This window comes from Nuphar pumila, chromosome 17 (assembly GCF_984573655.1).
Source record: "Nuphar pumila chromosome 17, dmNupPumi1.hap1.1, whole genome shotgun sequence".
NCBI classification, from domain to species: domain Eukaryota; kingdom Viridiplantae; phylum Streptophyta; class Magnoliopsida; order Nymphaeales; family Nymphaeaceae; genus Nuphar; species Nuphar pumila.
In genome coordinates, this window is record NC_143265.1 from 78,856,811 (window position 1) to 78,876,367 (window position 19,557).

Below are 19,557 nucleotides of genomic sequence, written 5' to 3' on the forward strand. Positions count from 1 at the left end.
TTAAGTATAATATATAAAAAATTTATATATTTAAAGTATAATACATAAATATATATTCTATGTGTAAATAACATAGAATATTTTTACATGAGCCAGCTCGTATTTGGCTCCTCTCATTGAGGGCCGAGCCAAGCCACAAGTTCAATCCACTGGTAAACATGGCCCAACCCGAACACGCCCTGTTTGGTTCATTTACCAGCCCTAGTTGCCTGCATGATGTGGGCCCGCATGCATTTCTTAGCAGAGATAACACATGCTTATGTTGGTGCACTAAGTGCATGATTTTCTCCCCTTACGAGCAACAACCAATTATTTTAAACATTTCAGGATTGATGTCAATATTTAATCATATCTTCATCGATTTTGTTTAAATGATTCGTAGTGGTATATATGTTTATCTATGCTTTGTTTCTTTGGAAACTCGTTGATCCATATGGAAAGTTGGACCCGGCACTCACTCATGGATGACAACCATAAAAGTAGACTTTGTTTATTAGTTGGAGATTGACCAAGTGACCCGGTTCTTAAAAAAAGAGAGAGAGAGAGAGATTATGACCAAGATTAAATTATTAATCTACTAGTAAACACTTTTATTAAATAATTAGAAATTAATTACATATCATTAATTAAAAAAACACGAGCAAAGGGGTTGACCAAGTGAGGGGATCAACGTGTACGGCTGGGATAAATGGGTCGGAGAATCTTCCTAAATTTGGCAAAATTTTCTCCACCACACGAGAGCTCCCCATAACCCCACGTTGTCTTCCCTTTCCATAAACGGAAAAAGAGTACGGTCGGCAGGTCTCCTCAGTCCTGTCCCCGGCCATGCCCCTTCTTGTTCCGGCCGGCTGCCTTTGGTATTGCCTGGTGCCTTTTTACCATATTACCCCTAGCTTTTTTCTTCCAAGTCTGCCACAAAATTATTACTGAAATGACCGGACTGTCCTCTAGGGTATAGGTCATTGCCTACGGTAACATGACTAGGGTTGCCCTCTAGGGTGATGCCTATTGCTTAGGGTCTGAAACAATCATTGGATGAGGTCGGACACGTGTCAAATAGTGTGTGGTTTGTACGTGGATTCTTTGATATGTTTGTGAGAGAGTCAGGGGTAACCCTAACCAGTGTTGTCAGTATCGGTGCGTATCGGCTGATGAGTATTGTATAGTCAGAAAACCGATACGATACTGTCTTGAATTGGCTATTTTTTAATAAATATAAAAATAGCTTCTGTATCGCAGGGGTAGCAGCACACTAAAGTGTGCAATTACATTGCACCTGATTTTCCTTTAAAAAATGATGGCGTCTATATAGTGACACAAGCAATCCATTTTTGGGTATCTGTGTATCGTTTATCTTTTAGATGAACGGCATCTAAGAGACCACTGACAGTAATCTGTCAGGGGGTATATAGGGGTTCCTGTGGCTTTGATCCGCTGTCTATGTTTATGGTGATTAGGTGTGAGTGAGATAGTTAGGAATGATTGATTCTCTAGCATCATTTACATATAGAAAAAATACTGGTTACTCTTTAGCAGAAGAAGCTCATTCCTGCAATGCTCATAGCTAGGTGTGTCAACGGGTCAGGTTTAGTTAGGATCCAGGTAAAATCGGACTTGGCTCGGATATTGACCCAAGTCTAATCGGACCCACCATAAGAAAAATCATACCCAAACCCAATAAGAACTACATGAACCAGACCTGGGCTATACCCGATAAAATAATATTTTTTATCATTTTTACATTGAAAATTTGTGGGTCTTAATCGAAACTCGGGTTGGGCCTGAGTCTGGTATAAAATTTCACAAACTATACCCAGATCCATGTATCAATCGGACTTTCAAGTTCGGACCCGAGTCTTAATCAAGTCTTCTTATACACCCCTTACTCTTAGTTGCAAGCTTTATACTATCGTTTTGACTTTATGAATGCGTTTGTCATGGTTTGCTTCGGCATAAAAACATATGTTTTTTTCAAATATGAAATTTGAGTATATCATAGTCAGTTGATTTTTGAAACTCTTAACAAATCTACTTACACAATAATACAATGGGATGATCCACAACATGTTTTTGCCTCAATAAATCATGTAGATCATATGCATAAGGTTTGATTTGTAGAAAAAAAAAATTTAAAAAAGATGTTTTCTACTAAACAAATTTTCACATTTGGAAGGGGGAGAGTCGGGAGACTTGCTAAGTGGCAACTTGTATGGGGATGGTGGCTTTATCTATTCGTGGATGTTTGACTAAAGTAACTATATTATGTTATCTCTCTCTCTGATAGTATCATTTTCAATTGTTAAATGGTCTGAAGAAATGCTGAGTGTAGTTAGTATTTCCATATTTGCATTACACCAACACCATGAGAACACAAGAATTACAACTTTTTTTTTTAATTATTTCTTAGGAGGTTCATAAATCGCTCGGGTCTCTAGTGCGACCCTTCCCCGTTGGATTAGAGACCTGTGGATTTGAGGGGCAAAAATGCTAAAAAGCAAAATTCTGAATCTCAGATTTGAGATCCCTTGAGCGTCACCCACTCTGCAAGCCAAAGTGTGGTGACTCCCTGAGGACCTTGGTGTTTTACTTTGCCAGGACAGCAAGAGTAATTAAGTACAGCAGCGCAACTAGGTCTATGATCCTATAGTGGTTTCTCTGAGTACAACAACAACAACAACAACAACTACTACGCCTTCATCCCAAAACAATTGGGGTCAGCGATATGAACCAAAAAAGAAATTCATTTTGGGTCTTCCACATGAATCCTTTTCCTCCAATCATTTCTATCCAACGCCATGTCCTCGGTGAGGTTCAAAGCATTCATATCCTTTCCTATCATCTCCATCCAAGTCTTCCTAGGCCTACCCCGACCTCTTTTAACTAATATATTTTCCCATTTCTCCAACCTTCTAACTGGAGCATCATTAGGCCTTCGCCGAATATGTCCAAACCACCGTAAACGATTCTCTCGCATCTTATTTTCAATGGGTGCAACACCTACCTTCTTACGTATCTCTTCGTTCCGAATCTTATCTTTTATTGTATTTCCACACATCCATCTAAGCATCCGCATCTCAGCTACACTCATTTTTTGAATATGATGTCTCTTGGCAGCCCAACATTCCGTACCATATAGTAAAGCGGGTCTAATAGTCATCCTATAAAACTTTCCCTTCAACCGCAATGGCATTCTATGATCGCACAGCACTCCAGTAGCACTTTTCCATTTCATCCACCCAACCTTTATCCTATGATCTACATCTCCATCAATTTCTCCATACTTTTGAATGATGGATCCCAAATATTTGAAATAATCATTCACCGGTATATCTTGCTCACCAAGCGTCACTACACTCCCATCACTACTTCGTTGCTTACTAAACCGACATTCCATATATTCAGTCTTACTCTTACTCAACTTAAAACCTCTAGCTTCCAATGTCTGTCTCCATAATTCTAACTTAGCATTAACCCCAGCTCTAGACTCATCAATCAAAACAATATCATCAGCAAACAACATACACCACGGTACATTTTCTTGAATTGATCTCGTAAGCTCATCCATCACTATTGCAAATAGGAAAGGGCTTAAAGCAGATCCTTGATGTAACCCAACCGTTATCGGGAAATTGGTTGTCACCCCTCCACAAGTGCGGACATTGGTTACTACTCCTTCATACATATCTTTAATTATACTAATGTACTTGAGAGAAACACCTTTCTTCATCATTGTCCACCAGAGAACGTCCCTAGGTACTCTATCGTATGCCTTCTCTAAATCAATAAAAACCATATGCAAATCTTTGTTCCTCTCTCTATATCTTTCAATAAGTTGTCTAAGAAGATGTATAGCTTCCATAGTTGATCTTCCAGGCATAAAACCAAATTGATTCTCCGATATCATGACAACCTTCCTCAACCTAGACTCAATCACCCTCTCCCAAAGTTTCATAGTATGACTCATGAGTTTTATACCATGATAGTTTGTGCAATCTTGTATATCACCCTTATTCTTATATAAAGGCACCAAAGTACTCTTCCTCCACTCATTAGGCATCTTATTTGTTCGCCAAATCAAGTTAAAAAGATTTGTCAACCATTCTAAACCTTTCTCTCCCAAGCATTTCCAAGCCTCGATAGGTATACCATCTGGGCCAACTGCCCTTCTTGATTTCATTTTCTTCAAAGCCTCTGCAATTTCTTTCTTTTGAATCTTGCGCATGAAGTCACGAGTAATAGTGGTTTCTCTGAGTAAAAAAAAAAAAGATTCCTTGTTTGGTAAGAGGATGGATCAAGGTACGGGTCCCATGTTTTGATCCAATGTTAGTATCGGTGCATATCGGCCTGTATCGGCCGATACATATCATATAAACAGAAAATCGATATGATACTAACCTGAATCGGCTATTTTTTAATAAATATAAAAAATGCTTATAATTATTTTAATGAATTTAACATGTGTCACCTTATGAGTGACACAATAATTTTTTAATTATTTTTTAAGTCGATTCATAACGATTCACTTGAGAATGGGTATCGGCCTGATTCACCTGAATCGTGGCCAAACGATTCAGGGCCGATAGGGATACTGACAACATTGTTTTGATATGCATGCCCGTGAATCTGCTTAGAGATCTATGGCCATCAAAACCCACTCTTAGGGTTGTCTTGTCCCCACGTATTTGTCTGTAATACCCTCAACGCATTCAATGAGCGAGACCGACGGCATCATTAGCATTGATTAGGTTTCTAATCTTGATTAAGCATTACATAATTGAATCCCTAAGGCGGATTTGAGTAGTCAATGACCTCAAAAATTGCTTGTTATGTTAACTTTGTAGAGCAAGCACGCAACAGAATTGCAAATGCTTGATTATCAGATGATAGTTTCAATTTGAACAGATTGAAGAAGAAGAAGAAGACCATACATTGTAACATAATTGAAGAGCTCATCAACCGGAGATTACCTGATCCGGCAGGGAACTTCTTTATCAAAAAAAGAAAAGAAAAAGAAAATTTTAATAGCTCATCACATGATGACCATGCACCCTCTTAGATAAACATTTAAACTATGAGAAGTAAAGTAGCAAACCAAGAAATAAAGGAAAGAATTTAAAGAAACATTGCACTGAATAATTGAGTGAGGCCCAGGGAATTAAGCGCAACGTTTTAAACGGGCGCAATGTACACTGTTCTGTTTCTGCTTATGCATGCTAGATTGTTCAATCTCATTTCAAAATCAAACTAGGAAACAAGACAGCTAGGTGTCTTAGCAGAACGTGCAGATAATAGCCCTAGCATATGTAGTTTTCTGAATTAGAGAGAGAGAGGGTGTTTATCTCAACTAAAGAAAAACAAAGAGGGAGAGAAGGAGAATAGTTATCTCAACCAAAGACACAAAGAGAGAGGAGAGGAGGGGGTATAGTTGTCATTTGATAAATGACAAGTCGAACAAAGGAGGGGTAGTGGTATCAAACTACGATGGTGTTGTCCCATTTCCCAATGGCCTTTTCTCGCTTCCCAAAGTAAAAAAAAATAATTGAGAAAAGTAGAAAACCCATACAGCTCACGGTTTCCCCTCATATTCATCACCACCATTATGTGGCTGCCCCTCACATGATTACCCCGGGAATGTTTCTTTATATCTCCTTTCTCTAGGCCCCTCTTCAAAAACAAACAAAACAAGGTCATTCACTCTCTCTGTGGTAACAATTTAGACTCTAGAGAGAGAAAGCCAGTGGCCACCACCATCACCGTTCAACACCCACACCAAGTGTTTGTTGAGAAGAAAACAACACCGGTTATTTTTCTCTTTTGTTGCTGTTCTCATGGAGGTGGCGGAGACGGGCGAGCTGAGGTCGAGCCAGTGGGCGGGGACGGTCTACAGGGAGTGCCTGAAGAACCACGCGGCGACCCTCGGGAGCTACGCGACGGACGGGTGCGGCGAGTTCATGGAGAGTCCCACGGACTCGCCGGAGAGCGGGAGCCTCCGGTGCGCGGCCTGCGGCTGCCACCGGAATTTCCACCGGAAGGTGGTGGCGAGCCGCGACGAGGACCTCGACTTCCGGCGGTGCTGCTCGCTAGTGGAGACGCCGGAGGCCGGCGGACGGAAGCGATTCAGGACCAAGTTCTCGGCGGAGCAGAAGGAGCGGATGCTGGAGTTCGCCGAGAAGATCGGGTGGCGCATCCAGAAGGGCGAGGAGGCGGCCATCCAGATGTTCTGCAGGGAGAACGGCGTCAGCCGGAGGGTCTTCAAGGTGTGGATGCATAACCACAAGAACTCCTCTGCTAACGCTTCATCTCTCACTCAGTAGGAAATATTAAATCCTGGCCGTTGGACCCTCCCTTCCTTTCTTCCCCATCAAATAATAACTCTACATCCCCTCCCCATCATTTCTTTTCTGTTTTTCTTTTTGTTCTTTTAGCCTCCTTTCTTTTGCTTGGTTTCTTTTCCCCCTCTCATTGAAAACTAATCTTAAATTTTTGAGTCTTGACTTATGATGGATTCTTGTAAACAAATGTTGACATGGATACAATGTTTACATGTTGTAGAGTGAGGAAAAAAAGAATGAGAGAGAGAGTTGTTACATATTACCCTAATTTGATTCTCCATGTTGTGTTTTCTCTCCTTTAGCAATGATGATGGTTTTGTGTTTTGTTACACAAGGTAGAATTCAGAGAAAGAAGATGGTAGTCTTGATCTTTCTTTTGTGATGTTCTGCATTTTTCATTTGCACTGTGTGGAGAGACTGAGAAGGGTTTGATTTGTTTGGTGTGGATGAAAGAGAATTGTTGGTGTTATTGAATAATATAGAAATTATATGTTGGGGTTTCAGTATTTCACTTGTTTAGGAATAGAACTATCTAGTGGGATTTTTGTTTTAAGTGATGTCATGGAGATAATCCTTTTATAATAATGGGATTTTGACGTATCAGAGGCTTTTCTAGCGTAGACGCTAGTGGGAAGCAGAGTTCTCTTGAGTTTATCTCTTAAGTATCGCTTTTAACACCATTTTCTGATTGATTCGAGTATATGATGTGATACTCAAAGGCATGGGACCATCTGGTGCTGCAAAAATGGGAGTGGGGGAATCTTTGGACCACAATGGAGCCATGAGTTCAGCAGACTAGCTGGTCCAGTTTTCGCCATCAATTACCAAGTGGGTTCATCGATCATTCTAAGACTGGGCCGGATTTGACCATTTCAGGTTGGTTTGGTGCAGTGTAGCCAGTCAAGGGGTCCCTTAGATGCCGTTCATCTATGCGATGGAAGGTACTCAACCAGTTTTCAATTAACTAGTCTTCCGTTCATCTGGAGCGTGAACGGCTTTGAAAAACCAATCGTGGGGGCTCATCTGTAATATAAGCATTTCAACTGTGTCCGTTGGATGCTGTTTATCCACGGCATCCATGGGACTCAGGGGGTAACACTGACCTGATCCGATCGATCTATCAAGACCACGGATTAGTGGTTGACTCGGGATCTTGTACCCCTTGTAACAGAACCCTATGGTTTGCGTGTCCTGTAAGTCGACGTCATCTTGCCTGACAAGCACCATGATTTCTGTTAACCGTGGTTCACTGTTTAGAGAGAGAAAGAGAGCTTTGTCAACCATGGTTCGTCGTTTATAGAGAGAGAGAGAGCACATTGGGTGTCTTTAACAATGGTTTACTGTTAGAGAGAGAGAGAGACATGGTTTACTCTCAAGGAGGGAGTGGTATGGAGATGTCATTAACCATGGTTTACTGTTAGAGAAAAAAGAGAGTGACGTCACGTGAGACCAGGGTGTTCATTAACCGTGGTTTACTGTTAGAGAGAGAGAGAGAGAGAGCAATTATGGCTTGGTAACCACTAGTAAAGGGGTGCCATGTGAAGTTGCAGCTTTTGTCTGAAAACAAAGGGGGTGACGTCTCGTCGTCTTTGAAAGAGACACGGTTTCTCAGGAGAGCGGATCTTGCAAAACGCTCGGTGAGACTCTTTCCTACCCAGCGTTTACAACCACAAAACCCACCCTACTATGATTAAGCATATTAACATGCTACCTAAATAATCTTAAATGTATCTATATGCCTAGATTTAGTAACTAACTCGATACAAACAAGAGTGTATTACTATATATATATATATAGAGAGAGAAAGAAAGGAGAACAAAGATTTGCATATGGTTTTTATTGATATGGAGAAAACATATGATAACATGATGTTTTCTGATGGACAATGATGAAGAAAGGTATCTCTCTCAAGTACATTAGTATAATTAAAGGTATGTACGAAAGAGTAGTAACCAATGTCCGTACTTGTGAAGGGGTGACAAACAATTTTTCTATAACGGTCGGGTTACATCAAGGATCTGCATTAAGCCATTTCCTTTTTGCTATAGTGTTAGATGAACTTACGAGATCAATTCACGAAAATGTGTCGTGTTGTATGTTGTTTACTGATGATATTGTTTTGTTTGATGAGTCTAGAGCTGGGGTTAATGCTAAGTTAGAATTATGGAGACAAACTTTAGAAGCAAGAGATTTTACGTTGAGTAAGACTAAGACAAAATATATGAAATGTCAGTTTAGTAAGCAACAAAGTAGTGATGAGAGTGTAATGAAGCTTGGTGAGCAAAAAATAGCGGTAGATGACTGTTTGAAAAATTTGGGATCTATCATTCAAAAGAATGGAGAAATTGATGGAGATGTAAATCATAGGATTAAGGTTTGGTGGATGAAATGGAAAAGTGCAACTGGAGTGTTGTGCGATCGTAGAATGCCATTGTGGTTGAAGGAGAAGTTTTATAGGACGACAATTAGACTCGCTTTACTATATGGTACAAAATGTTGGGTTGCCAAGAGAGATCATTTTCAAAAAATGAGTATAACTGAGATGTGTATGCTTTGATGGATGTGTGGAAAGACACTAAAAGATAAGATTCAGAATGAGAAAATACGTAAGAAGGTAGGCATTGCACCCATTAAAAATAAGATGAGTGAGAATCGTTTATGATAGTTTGGGCATATTCGACGAAGGCCTAATGATGCTCCGATTAGAAGGATGGAGAAATGGGAAAATATATTAGCTAAAAGAGGTCGGGGTAGGCATAAGAAGACTTGGATAGAGATGATAAGAAAGGATATGAAGGCTTTGAACCTCACCGAAGACATGACATTGGATAAAAATGATTGAAGGAGAAGGATTCATGTGGAGGACCCAAAATGATTTTCTTTTTGGTTCATATCGTCGACCCCAATTGTTTGGGATGAAGGCGTTGTTGTTGTTGTTGTGTGTGTGTATATATATATATATATACCATGCTCATTTTCATGAATTATGCTATGCTGATTTTCACTATCTTGAAAATTGAATCTTAGGATGCATTGAAGATGATTAAGCATATTAACATGATACATAAATAGTGTTAAATGCATCTATATGGCTAGATTTAATAACTAACTCTATAAAATCAAGTGTGTGTGCCACTATATATATATATATATATATATATATAGGGTAAATATTAACTACTAACGAAGGTAAGAAACTAATAAGTAGAAATCACTTTTTTTTTTCAAAAATTTTCATTTTTTTGTAGATCAAATGTTAATGATGTAATCTACATGGTTTGTTTAATATGAAATACATGTTTTGAATAACATGATGACAAGAAATTAGTTAAAAGCATGATCCTCAGCAAAGACCATGCTGAGCACATCTATGTGTTAGATTGTGTCCATACAGCTAGCTCTTGTGATTTTTAGCTCATTAGTTTCATATATATATATATATATATATATATATATATATATATATATATATTGAATTATGACACTTTATTTCTTGCTTTAAATGATGATTCACCAGTTTGTTCACGTGGGATAGTGCTCATCAAAAGCTTCCCTCATAGCTCGGAGGTTGGTATCTGACCAGAGCCCACCGGCTAGCCAAGGAACTTGTCCCATGATCCTTTCCTTTCCCTTCTCGTGCATGATCATTCAGCATTGTTGTTGGTCCTCTAATATATTCTTCCTTTATCTTTTCTATAAGTTTCCAACCCTTGCCAATAAAAAAAAAAAGTTTCTAAACCTAAGTGAATGTCTGTACATATTGGTACTGAAATTTCTTCATACTGTTTTTGCTCTCAAAGACAAACATTTGGGCCTTCACAGTCGCTCACTCAAGGGTTGGTTGAGAGGACCAGAAGATAACAATGGTGATTAACCGGCTTGCCTGGGCCCAGCCTCCCGGCCTAGTTAAAAATAAAATAAAATTTAAAAGCCGAGTTCTAGCCCAGCACTGATTCTCGGGTCGGATCCAGCACCTCGCGAGGGTGGGCACCCGCCTGTGTTGGATCCGATTCATTTAACTTATTATCCCTCAACCCCTCCTCTTCTTCGATCTTGATTTTGAGTGCCCTAGCCCTTGCCCTCGTCTTCCCCAAATCCCCTGAATCCCGACGATCGATCCAACGTCGCCCAGCTACCAAGCTTCTTCTCCGACGCCGGCCGAGCTTCTCCTCCGACGTCGGTCGCCCACGCTTCTCTTCCAAGCCTCCGACGCTGCTCCCGTGCTTCTGAGTGAGTGAAATGACGAGACACCGACCGAGCACGATGATGAGACACCAATCTTTTGGGTAATTTGACTAATCAAATATGTGCTAGTTTGATTTAATTAAATTATAGGTGGATTAGAGTGGATTTAATCAAATCAACTCTGAAGTAGGGTTGATCCTGACCTGAAACAATTCACTGTATTTATTTTTTATCAAATTTTATTTTAAATAAAAAATAATTTACCCATTTTTGAGATAAATCCTATTTTTTGTTCCTGAATGAGCTCATATGCATATATTCCTATGTATATATGTATATATTATATACGAGGTACTAGTAACATGTGGGGTGCTTGAAATGGGCTACAAGTTTTATTTCTGAAGGATTGTCCTTATGCATATTATGTTTATTGTTTTGCGCATCATTTGCAATTAACATTGGTTTCTGCAGCTAAGAATGTTCGTGACATTTGGCAATTTTTTTCTCATTTGGATAATGTTGTTAACATTATTACTTCTTTGCCTAAGCGTGTTGGTGAGTTGAAAGCTGCACATAGAAAAAAATGAGCATTTGTTAGAAACTGGGGAACGGTTGACAGGAACTAGGGCTAATTAAATTGGGAACTTGCATAAAACTGGAGCTACTCGTTGGAGTTCTCATTATGAATCTGTAAAGAGCTTGATGGATATGTATGTTGCAACATGTAAAGTATTTGAGTGCCTGATTGAAAATTTTCCAAGTGCTAGATCTCAGACTTAAGTTAGGGTGCATAGACTTGCATTACAAGTTTCAAATTTATATTTTTCTTGCATTTGATGAATCAAATATTTGCAGTTACTGATATTCTATGTCAGGCCCTTCAGAAAAAAAATCAAGATATCTTGCTTGCTATGAGATTTGTCTACACTACAAAGACTGTGCTTCAAGCTTTGAAATAAGATGGTTGGAAATAATTTCTTCAAGAAATAACATCATTTTGTTCAACAAATGATATTTGCCTACCTGACTTCAGTGGTTCATATATGGTTGGTCGATCCCGTGGTCGTGAGTATCCCTCAGTTGAGCATCACTATCATTTTGATGTTTTCAATAAGCCTATAGATTTCTTGTTGGTGAAGTTAAATACTAGATTTAATGACATATCAGTCGAACTTCTTTCTCTCAGTACGACAGTGGATCCTAGAAACTCATTTGAATCATTTAATATAGTTGATATTTGCAAGCTTGCAGAGAAGTTCTATCATCAAGATTTTACACCACAAGATATATTTGACTTAAAAGCAGAGTTACAACATTATCAGATTGATGTGGTTTCTGATTCTCGATTTCAAGTACCTATTATACCTTATTTGTATCAAAAGTTGGTTGCAAGTGAAAGGTCAAAAAGTTATGTCATGCTAACTAGATTATTTCGTCTTGTATTGACATTACCAATTTCTACGATCATTACAAAACGAGCATTTTCAGTGATGAAGCATGTGAAGACGAAAATCGTAACAAAATGAACGATGGTTTTATTGTTGACTGTATGACATTGTACATCGAATGATAATATACTATGACTTTAGTTATAGATTCTCTTATAGATGAATTTTATGCTGCGGGTAATCATCGGGGTCAATTTTAGTTGGTACTTTTGTATTTTGATTTATTTTGTTATAAATAAAATTTATGCATTGTTATGAACTTCAAATTATTGCACCAATGTTATATATTGCCATTAGATAATGTTTAAAAACTTTCCGTTGAGGTTGAGAAACCATTTTTTATTTTATCTCAAAAAAAAAATTTTGGGGCCGCTGCCCCCTGAACCCCAAACTATCACACCAATTTTTTTTTTTTGCTACACCCCTGTTCCCGCCCCCCCCACATGAATCCTAGCTACGCCCCTGGATACAGATATTGACCACATTGTGAAAAACAAAGCAAGTTGCCATATGGCTGATCATCAGCTGGAAAATGATTGGACTGGTATTGCCTGAAGCGAGCGGCACGACCATTGTCTAGCTTGTGACTGGTTAGAAATGGCAAGGCTTCTTTCATGTACGGGAGAATTTGCTTGTTTGGTAGTAGCAGCTAGTGCAAGTCACCTTGTATTGTCACATTGCAGGTTCAAAACCCAATGGTATAGTTGTATAAATGGTAGGTGTCTGCCTAACCCCAACTTGCCTTTAAAAAAAAAGGGTTCCAACGACAGCCAAAAATGAGGTGGTTAGAAGGGGGCCAGGCCGCGAGCAGGGGGAAGGTGCTCACCTCTTGGTCTTAGGTTCTATTTTCACCTGGAGTGTGGATGCTTTTAACTGGTGGTCTCTGTAAAGGCATGGGTGTCAGTGGCCTCACCCAGGGGTTATATCTCAGAGGACTGAGCCCATTAGTGACTTGGTTCTCGGCGAGGGTTCCTCATAAAAATCAAGGCATATATATGCAGGGCAGCACGCACCTGTACGCATCTGGCACACCTTATGTAACCTTGTTTCAGTTGAAAGTAAGATGAAAAGAGTAAAAATCACATTAACCTATACAGCTAAAAAGTGTTGATTGTGACCTTTACCTAAAAGCCTGTAGTGGTGGGAGCACTAACAGCAAATTGCTGCACTACCAAACACTAGGAATTTAGGACCACCTTTCCCTCCAATGTAGTCCAGTTGGTTGGTTAGGGCGAGCATTAAGGGCACATTTGAAAGAGAGAAAAACTCTCATAGAAAAAAAAAAAGTTTTGCCAAAACAAAGTGAAAAAAATGTGAAAAAATGAGAGAGTAGGATGATGGTGGTGGTGAGATGGGCAGTGAGGAGTGTAAAAATAAATATTCTCTTGGTAGAAAACATTCTTCCACCCAACTCCTCACTGAGGTATATTTTCTATCTAAGAAAAACTCTCTCAGTGAAAAAGTCTTGAAAGGGTAAAAAAAATCCGTACCAATTTTTTCATTGTGCATTACTTTTCTTACATCTTTCTGGCTTCCAAATGTGCCCTAAGATGTCTGAATGCTTTGGACATCACGAGTTCGGTTTTTTGTAATGACAAGAAACCCTCGCCCAATGCTACCGACACACCTGTGCGCCAGTAGGGTTTGATCTGGTGCCTTCATCTCAGCACCCTCACAATGGTTAGAGGTGTGATCAATGGGTTGGACCTCCATCAGAAATGGGTGGATCAAGATCTGGATCGAAGTAAGAGTACTGGTATCGGGCACAAATTTGGTTCGACCGGATCTTTCGCAAGAAAAACAATATCGGGTACTAATAAAGATTATGTAGACCAGATCTGGTCTATATATCCGGTAAAATGATGTTTGTTTATACTTTGAACGTTGAAATTTGCAGATCTTAATCGGATCTTTGGTCGGACCCAGGTTTGGTACAAAATTTCACAAACCAATATTCCCCGATAAATATTCTTTCTGGATCCCTTCATGCCTGACCAGTTGATACCCCCACTATAGGCATGGTCCACTCTTCTAGGGTTCAGCACTATAGGCCAGGGCCAAATTTACAGATTTTTCAAAACTCCCTGTCCATAATATTCACTCTACAACCTTTAGTACCCACCTAGGGATGTCAAAGGGCCGTGTTTCCTTTGGATCAGGGTTTACCCGAACCCGCCAAATAATAGCCAACCAGGTTCGGGTATCTGACACAGATCATGTCGGGTCAAGAAAATGAATCCCATACGCGACTCGTATAATTTAAAGGGTATTTAAAATGCATATTTTCACTAAAAATACATGCAAAATAATCGAGTTAGGCAGATCAGTTCAGGTATCTGGAAAAAATACCAGATTGGGTCGATACCCGAGAAAAACAAAATTATGTTCCAAATCCAATCTGTGTGTTACGTTGGAGTTTACCTGAATAATTTTCATTTTTCATGCCCAAACCCAGGTATTCAGGGTCGGGTCAAGTATCTGACACAAACCCGACCCATTGACAGCCGTAGCATGAACACCTCTCGAGAGCACACACAAGGCTAAAAGTGGTAGTTGAAGCAATCACACACAAATCATCACGGGATGTAAACGGGATGGATTATGGATTTGGGTTACCAATGGGGCTGCTTCTCACGTTGTAGGATTGCACCCTTACATATTTCAGGCCAAAGTCAAAATGGGTCTTTATGTTGACAGGATGAAAGTGGAAGGAAATAGGAAATTGTGCAAAAACTATTATACATCTCTTGCCTTGCTTGCCTCAATCGTCTTCTCATTCACTTGAGTTACCGGAAGCGTGATACTCTTTGTTTTTTAAATTTTATGAGAATCTCGATTTCTTCACGCTTCTTCTATGCTTAGACATGGTATATATGTTTCTTATATGCTTTTCTCATATTTCTTTTTATGTTTTTTATATATTTTTTCCCAGGCTTTCATTCACTTCCCATGTACTTTCTCTAGATTGGTAATTAACCCACGTTGTTAGATTTTAACAAAAATATAACTCTTTTATTGAAATATAAGAATAATCAATTTTATTTTAGTTTTTATTTGTTTCTTGTTCAATTCCTATTTAGTTATCATGTTGTTTCATTTTTTATTTATATATCATTTTCAAATTAGTACTTAGCTTCCCGCTTCTTGTATCCTTTCGCAGTTTCACTTCTTAGTTTGACAACCTTGCTTAAGACTACTTGAATCGTCTAGGGTTTCATTTACCAAATCGTCGCTATTTGTGTAAAGTTGCAACAGTTATTCATTAACTGTCCTATGCTTGTGGTCGTTTGAAAGATAATATTATCTCTCCAAGTTCAGAAGGAGCTGCTATCCCTCAGCTCCGCTTCTTCATGATCTTTCAGTGTTGGTTTTCTGTTAAATTTTCTTTCTCTTGACTTCTGTGGAGTTGGCACAAATTTTTTCATTCTTTATCTGGAATGGTTTGTTCGCAACAATATGTCTCATGATCAAGCATGCTACGTACACCATCCCTTCAATTGCAAATGAGGTTTGGAGTGCATGTTCGGCTAATGTACTTAAGCTTTCATGGGACCTGCAATCCTTGCTTTTTGTCAAGAACTGGATTAAATACGGTTTGACACCAACCCACTGGCCACCTACTAATATGTGTGAGCTCAATCTTCAGGTGGCTTCAGTCAAGGTGCGATCCAGTACTCGAATAACCTTTTCACTCAGATCTGCTTCTGATCATTACTTGCTCGCTGGTGCTCAACAAGTCTCGTTCGATCCAAACTTTTTATCTCCGACCTGCAAGTTCTGCTGCCAGTCTTTCCGACCTGCAAGTGCTGCATCGAAACCTGTAAGAATGTGATGCCCATCACTTGGAAGGGCCCCAGTTTTTATCAGGCTGTCGTTAGTGTTTCTGATGGACGGCATCTGGATGTTTTAAAATGAACGGCTCATAATGAGCCTTTTTCGCCCTTTGATGGGTGTCATCCATTTTTAAGATGAACGGCATCCAAGGCACCTTTGATGGTGTTAATTAATGTCAGAGGTACCTCTAACCTGATCCTCTCTCTAGTTTTTTATGTCATTAAAAATATATATTATGCATGCATCATTTAGACCTTTTGCCTGAAAATGCTCATTATTTAGAGAAGCTTTATAAGAGCCAATATATATTTTGTACAATCATTCTTATAATTAGTTAGAATCTAATGACCCAAGTTGTTTCCACTCAATTTAATGTCATAGATGTGCTCAACATGCTCAAATTAGTGGCAATTGAATCTTGGATTGTGATTATTTGACAAAAACATGATATTTTGAGTTAGACAATTTGAATGCATTTACCATTATTGATTTTTCAATTGCTACAAAATATTGCTCAAGTATCAAAATGGATTATCTAAACGCTGATCCCCATTAAACATAGCATGCAGATCACATCCATGAGGTCTGATTAGCTCTAAAAAAGAAAAGGGAGTTTGCGGAACGACTATAGCAAATATTTACCCTAAAACATAATTAAATTTTACAATAAGAGTGTGTTTGGATACACAGGAAAAGAGAGGATTAAGAAGTCTCAATACTCATCTGTCCCTGCCACCCCATGTTCTCTTGTTCGGGTTTCGCTTGAGAATTTTCTGTTCCCTGCAAATTCTCGACTTCCAATTCCCACCTCTACAGGTGGTAACACCTCTTCCAGCTTGTCCCTGATTCCTTTACTCCAAACTCTAGCAAAGAAGCATCAATGACAACCACATATATAAGAGAGAGAGAGAGAGAGAGAGAGACCTTCTACTGCCCCTAACCTGCACAAGTACTTTTTCCTTTCGATTTTAATCATGCTAATCAAACCGATAAAAGAAAAGATTTCTCAGTAGAAATCCAAGAGACACTAACACCAGAACTGTCTAGTTAGAGAAAACTATTTTTTGATATTTCTTTGGATCAAGAATTCTCATTTCTCTAAGATTTCTTGAGAAATTACCCAAAACACCCTAAGAAGAGAACACATTCGAAGAAATTTCAATCTTATATTGAAAATACGCATTTCCAAGCTTCTCATAAAATTTTATAAGGTAAATAAAATAAACCCATCGCTTCACGCTTCACAAAGCCAGCTCAATGCTAACCAAATTTCCAAAGTTCTGATATATTGCCAGCAGGTTGACCAAGTCACGAATCCACCACCACAAGTAAAAGGACAAAACCCAATTCGGACCTGTCCGACCCATCAATCTCTCATCTTTTGACAATTGGCCATCCTTACTTCTCTCTCTCTCTCACAATTTTCAACGAAAACCGCGATTCAAGAATCGTGCACCTCAGTTCCCCCACAAACACCAAGAATCAATCAAACCCCTCAAAGAAAGAAAGAAGGAAAGAGGGAGAGAAGAAAAAGAAAATTCGAGAGAGAGAGAGAGAGAGGAATGTAACCATGATATAACTCTGCGTCGTCTGTGCAGCCCATGAGATCTCCTGTGGGCGATGAATGGTGAGAAGCGAGGGATGCGGGAGGTGCTGGAGGAGGAGACGCAGGCGGGGGCGCTGTGGAGACGGGTGGCCGCGGCGGTGAAGGACAGTCACAGCCTGTGCATGGCGAGGCTTCTGGCCGGCCAGCGGCGGGGCTGCCGGTTCCCTGACCTCGAGGCGGCGGTGATCAGGGCCACCAGCCACGACCCCACCCGCGTCGACTACGCCAACGCGCAGCGGGTCTTCGCTTGGGTGCGCACCTCCCCCTCCACCTTCCTCCGCCCCTTCCTCCTCGTCCTCTCCCGCCGGGTGCAGCGGACGCGCAGCTGGGTCGTCGCCCTCAAGGGCCTCATCCTCATCCACGGCGTCTTCTGCTCCCGCACCCCGCTCGTCGACAAGATCGGACGGCTCCCCTTCGACCTTTCCAACTTCCAGGCACGCTCTGCTACCACCACATCCCATCCCAATAATAATAATAAGGCAAATCACTCTGCCTTAATTTTCGAAACAACGGATTTACATTTGCGAACGCGATCGAGCCGTTAACCTGTTAAGTTATTCGTCCTCCGAGCACACACCAAAATGCCTCGACCTTACTCCAAAATCTTCTTTGTCATACTGGTCTTTCTTAAAATAACTGGTTCATAATGTTAAATTTGAAATGCACTTAATTATATTCGTTAACAGCTTAAATCCTATGTTTTTCTTTTCCCAGAACGCAGTGAAATGCTTTATGTTTATGCAAAACCTTCTTGATTCTGTACTTCACTCTTCTTTTTCTTTTTCCTCCTGCTACTTTGGTATGTATTCCAAGAATCTAGTTAAGATCCAGAGATCGGCCCAAGTATTTTGCAAAGTATTCAGGCCATAGGAAAATACAGAAAATCACTCAAGGTGTACAGGGGTTTTTATCCATTGCACTAGACGATTTTCTGTGTTTTGTGTGGCCTACTCGGCCCGATCAAACTAACCATGCCCAGGTTGAATCTCAGTACAAATACAGTATGGTCAAATGTGTCTCACATGGAATCCAATCATAGTGGTGGGCTCGCTCAGTGAATTTCGAGTAAGTTTGGGAATTCAATGAAGTTGGTTAAGGTCGGGTGTCGGGTAACGGTCGATCTATGTTCAACGGTTTTCGGTGTGCACAGTCCCAACGTTTGAATGTTTCTTCTGTGTTGGATGAGTCTAGAGGTCATGCCCTTACTGCCGAAAAATGACAATTGCGGTAGTCACCGGAAAATACCCACGAGAACACATATCGAAGGACGAGAGTAGACCCAGCGGGTTCGCCAAGGAGGGAGGCAGGGCGGGGTGGAGCATGACAACAAGGATGTGCAAGGCCTTGCCAGCACTGCTCTTCTGCAGGGCAGACTCGACCTTCCTCTACCTCGGTTGTGACGGCAATGCCCATGGAGCGAATCGGTTGGCTTCCCGCCTTGAGTGAGTCTATATGTGCAAGGTTTGCAAGCAGGTCCACACCAACGTCACCAGCAAAATCGGCGAGGATGCACTCTGCGTCGCCCACGACAATGACATCCACTCGACCAACCCACTCGCCTCGCTCCATGAGCGGTTGCCAATGGGTGACTCCCCTTGACTTCAGGAAGTGGTGATGTTTCGGCTTGCACAATGGGTGACTCCCATGGGATTTGAACCTAGACCACCTGCCTAAATGCGTAGCCTCCGTGCCACTGCGACATACCCCTCCTTTAGGGCCTCGCTAGTTGTAATAACTTAGCATGTCAAACACATGTTTTATTCTAAACTCCCTATTTTACGCTGTCGTTATGTTCATACTGGCCTTCATGAACGTTTGCCAAGGCATTGGCTTTTTTCTTCTCCAGCTAGTTTCGCGTTCCCCATGTACCTAGCTAACGTTAATTTTCCGTTATCAGTGAAACGCGTTAAAACTTGCATGCTTTGTTACGATTTATTCATTCTGGATCGCCGTTATATTCACAGTAACTATGCTTCCAGGATCGTTTCTGCAGACACGCACATTCTTGGGGATACTCGACGTTCGTCCGAGCCTACTTCACATTCCTCAACGAGAAATCATGCTCGCTGGCTGTCTCTGATGGTGGCGAGAATGACCAACAGGGCCGGAATTCCGTCGTCGGCTGGGCGTTGCCTCGACTGGAGAGGTCTC

At 40.4% G+C, this 19,557-nt stretch overlaps 1 pseudogene across 1 annotated transcript; it reads left to right on the forward strand.

Moving 5' to 3' along the window:
• Nucleotides 1-5,708: 5,708 nt before the first annotated feature.
• Nucleotides 5,709-6,597, forward strand: LOC149812373 (zinc-finger homeodomain protein 2 pseudogene; annotated as a pseudogene). The gene has a single exon (XR_016428472.1). The product of XR_016428472.1 is annotated as a zinc-finger homeodomain protein 2 pseudogene (transcript).
• The last annotated feature ends 12,960 nt before the right edge of the window (nucleotides 6,598-19,557 follow it).